The following is a 4,804-nucleotide window of genomic DNA, read 5'->3' on the forward strand; positions in this document are numbered from 1 at the left end:
AAAAACCTCTATCTCCATTCCAGATAAAAGATGTCAAGAATTAATAGGTTGAAAAAAGAATCCAAAATTAATTTCTCCTGAAGTAATGAGATTAAAAACCACAAAGGCACAAATGTATATATATTGTTGATTATAAACGGCAGAGTTCGGGAGGTAGATGCTAAAGAGGAGTCAGTAATTCTGGGATCTAGAATCTTCTTTTCCACTATCCAGTTGTATGACCTTGGGCAAGTCATCTTACTTTTTTAGGACTCAATTTCCTTGACTGTAAAATGAAATTGTTAGTTCAATAACTTTATATTAACTGTTGATGGAACCGAGATTTTTAGATAATAGTCAAAGACTAAAGCCTGAATTCAATTCTGTGTGTGTGTGTGTGTGTGTGTGTGTGTGTTGGAGTGGTTCAGATGCTGGAGAGAAATGAGTTCATAAAAGGGAAAGAGGATACCACGCGTGACAAGAGGATGAGTATTTATAATGTTATATCCTAGATTTCTTGTTTCTGGATATAGCTTGAACCTGAGAGTTCTCAGTTTGGAATTAAGACAGGCAGTGTGTACCACAGTGGAAATAGTACTGAAATAACAGGCAGGACTCTGGATACTGGTAGCTTCTCTGTGTGATTAGCAGTATGATATCTGACATATCATTTCATCTCCTGGTATTCTCAGACGTAAAAAGAGGTGGTTGGACGTGACTACTCAGATCTCTTCCAATTCCTAAAGTCTGATTTTTAAAAAGGAGGATGAACCAATTTTTCTGTGTGGTGTGGGTACTGGGTGGAGTGGCTTCATGGCATTTTGGGATCAATCTGAAGCTTATAATTAGAGAAGAGTCCAGACAAAACTTCGTGCCTTCCTTTTTTAAGGTCGTTTGGGAGAACTGGAATTCAAATTTTGTTTCAGTCAGCTATATTCACAAGAACGCCATATACTAACCACTGCAAAGCTCAGTGGCTTCTAGCAATAAAGTCCTTTATTTCCCACGCATGCTTCTGCAGGTCAGCTGAAGTTTGGCTGATGTGGACTGAAGTGGGATCCAGGCTGCAGGTTAGTTTTGGCTGTCAATGTGGGAGCAGTTGTGGACTAGCTCAGGGCTGTGTAGGTGTATAAGACAGCAAGTCCAGCTGCTCAAGCAAATTTCTATTTTTATGCATAGGTTATCTATGCTAATGCCCCCTTGGCCAAATCAAATCATATGACCAAGCCCAAAGTTAAGGGGCTTAGAAGTGGAGTCTACTTACCATAAGATCACAGGAAAAAATACAGATGTATAGCACTTTTATAAAAGAGTAGAAGACTCTGGACTAATAGTTCAATGTATGACAACTTGACATAGGTGTGTGAGCATGTGCATGTATAATGAAACAAGGAAAGAAAGCAACAGAGATTTCTGAGTCAGTTAGGAAAGAGAACAGCATCGGACTGAGAAGAAGGATCTAGGTTTTATAACCATATGCTGATCATTCTATACCCACTAGCAAAGTAGTTTCGTACACTCTACATTACTGACTAAATGAGGTTACTAATGAATTTCTGCAGAGAAACGTTCTCATCATGCTCAACAATGATCTCCCTATTCCTAAAATCCCATAATTGCTAATTCTCAGAATCATTTCTCAAGTCGCACAATATTTGACCTGTCCATGGCATTCGACACAATCAAATGCTCTGTCTGCCGAGTACACTTTTGTGAGTCCGGTTTTCTTCTGCTCAAAGGCTGTTGACCAGAACTAGTCACGTGGCTCCTTCCAACTGCAAGGGAAGCTGAAAAAGCGAGAGTCCTGTGGATATTCAGGGATTTTTTTCTGATGGATTCTCTGAGCCCACTTTATTTCCCTTACTGCCACAACTTTGGGGTACACCTCATGGCACCTCCCCCTCCCCCCAGATACTGAGGACATTCTCTAAAGGTAAGCATTCTCTACAAGAATGCATGATGAAAATGGCCTTCAAGAAAACACAGGAGGAAGGAAAAAAGAAGTAGCGAACACACTAATGATGGTCTGTATGAATAAGAGGCACTAGGTGTGGGCACCACTTCCTAGGGGGGGACGGGAGCAGCGTATTTAACCCTCTGTGTGCTTGCATTACCTTATCTGTAAAGACGGGAGTGATAGCGAGAGTACCCACTGGCACAGGATCCTTTTGAGGACCAAATTAATATACATGAGGCACTCAGAGCAGTGTGTGGCACGTGGGAAGCCCAGTAAGTGTTAGCTATCATTATTTCATGCAGTGAACAATTAAATTCTGAATAATAGAGAACTGAAAAGTGATAGTAAATTTATAAAATTTTAAATCACCTCCCATAGAAACCATAGCCTAATGAGGAATATTCTCATTTTAATATGTTTTATTACGAGGATTATGGAAACACATAAAAAATAAAAACAGAATGTGTTCTTTCTCTGCACATGTGGCACTTTGGCTGGAGGTGCTTTTTTTTTTTTTTTTTTGGAGAGGCTGAACTAGAGCATTTTGGAAATGGAACAGAGCCAATGAGTAGTGGGCACTTAAGATGCGTTTGTAATTGCACACCATATTGTTTTATCGAAACTCTTCCCATTCTGTGTCAAGGGAGTGTGATGAGTGTCTGGAGGTCTAAGGGGCTTGTTAGAAGCCTGCAGAGAACTCAGGCCCGCCCCTGCTGATGTGGCTCTGTGGTGATGGCTTTTCTTCTAAACTGACAGCAGGAAGATATTCTCGCTGCCTTCTTTCCCTCTGCATTTCCAACAAGGAAGAACAGCTGAGGCAAATGAGACAGAATCTTTTTCCAATTACATAGTATGCATATTTCATTTCAGCCGCCGCCTATGAGGAACATGATACTGAGTGATTTAGTGGTGCTGAAGCAAACCCAGCCTACAAAAGATTTGGGGGTATGTTGTTAAATTTCCAGAAGATTATTTGGGCGAAATGGCATGGTAGGTTAATTATCAGACTGAAAAGAATAAGGCTTTTAGTTGCTTTAGAGGAGAAATTGCAGCCCTAAATACAGTCCCAAATTACTCTTAAAGCACAAAATGGTAAAAAAAAATTGTGACAAATCAAACTGGCTTTTTAGACTATAATTGTCTTGAAGGGGAGAGGGCAGAGCTTTTAGAGGAGAGGTGATTTACTTGGTGGCACTTAGCTGCTAACTTTTACTTTGAAGAAGGGTATATGTGAATTGACTTTCTTTACTTCACATCATCATAAAAGTCTTAACTCTTCATAAATGTTCCTGAGGGAAAAGGCCAAGTTGGAATTTTCCCTGTGCTGAACTAGGGAAAACATCAGCCAAAATTCCAGCCAACATTTTTTGCAAAGGCATTACTTCTGAACAAGAGTCTAAACAAAGTGAATTATATTTCTTATTCCTATCTGTTTCTTTCTCATGTCTTATCACCTTGGGTCCTCTTTTTTTCCCCTTGGATTAATCCTTCCTTATCCCCGCCCCCCCCTTTTTTTTCCTTTGTCCATTTCTGTTTCCAAAATCCTTTGATATCCTTCAGTAAAGCAGATACTATGCAGCGTGCTGGGGAAGGGGTGGGTAATGTGTGATGAGAAGGGTTGAAATGAAGATCTTTTGTTGGCTCTCAGGAAATATGCAAACTTCTGAGGGGTAAACCCATACATAAGCATACTCTTCTAATTCAGGATGCCTGGACTGAGGCTTTTGGTCATGCTGAAGTCTAGAAGATCTCTCCCAGGTCTCCTGATTTTGGGGTATAGACCAGTGTAAATTTTAGCTCTGCTACTTACTAGCTGAGTGACCTGAGGTAAGAAGTTTCTGAAACCCTTATAAGTTTCATCTTTCTGATCTCTAAGATGGGTGTAAGAGTAGGTTAGTTGAAGAGTAGCTTAGTAGAAAATAAGAGTGGGTTTCAAATACACAGGAAGATGAATGAGAGGTCTACTACCATAGTAATACCACAGAACTGCAGGTAAAATGAAGGCTTGAAGTTAAGGAAGGATGAACGGTACCAAGAGGATGAGAAGGAGGGTGAAGACATACTAAGTTTGTAGAATCAGGTCTTGGGTACCAGGTGATGCTATTAACTGGGAAAAGAAATTCAGTACAGATATAATTTACTTTGGGCCTATGGTTTTGAGGGACCTGCTGAACATTCAATTAGAGATACCCTGAGCGTAATTTGAAACCTAAGTCTGGAGAAATCATCAAATTTCAACACATATTTGTGAGGCATATAAAACATACTAGATAATCTGTGAGACACTGAATATGGAATGGCTACAGAAAGGTTTAATTATCCCTTTGCTTTCTAGAGGAGGAGAAAGATGTAAAATAAATTCTAATGCAGTGAAATACAGAACTAAAAAATACATAAGTTATATGAAGGAAAAGCACAAAGTGCCATGAAAATATCTAGTAGGAGGTGCTAATTTATACTGGGAGGTTTCGGGAGGTCTCTTCAAGGAGACTTAAGCTGTGACTGAGGATAAATTAGAGGTAATTCGGCGTATCTACTCCTAGGCAGTACCTACCACAAAGCCGTTCTCTTGAGTTTCCCCATGGCTGCAAGTTGGCAATTTCAGGTCTAGTCAACACATCTACACTGTAGCAGAAAGAATTAGGAAGAGGAAGGAGTGCTGCCTATCTGTTGTAGGAACATTGGCATAGATTTCATCTTACATCTAAGTGGGCAAAACCACCCTAGCTGGAAGGAGATGAAGGAGAAGGACTTGGAAACTCAGGCTGGGGAACTTGGCCAATAGTATCTGCTATATTAAGCAAGAATTATGCCTTCAAAATTGAGAGAGAAGGAAGTTTCAAGAAGGTAAATTGGCAACACAATCAA

The sequence above is a fragment of the Lontra canadensis genome, unplaced genomic scaffold (genome assembly GCF_010015895.1).
Source record: "Lontra canadensis isolate GAN:19392208 unplaced genomic scaffold, GSC_riverotter_1.0 scaffold2, whole genome shotgun sequence".
NCBI classification, from domain to species: Eukaryota; Metazoa; Chordata; class Mammalia; order Carnivora; family Mustelidae; genus Lontra; species Lontra canadensis.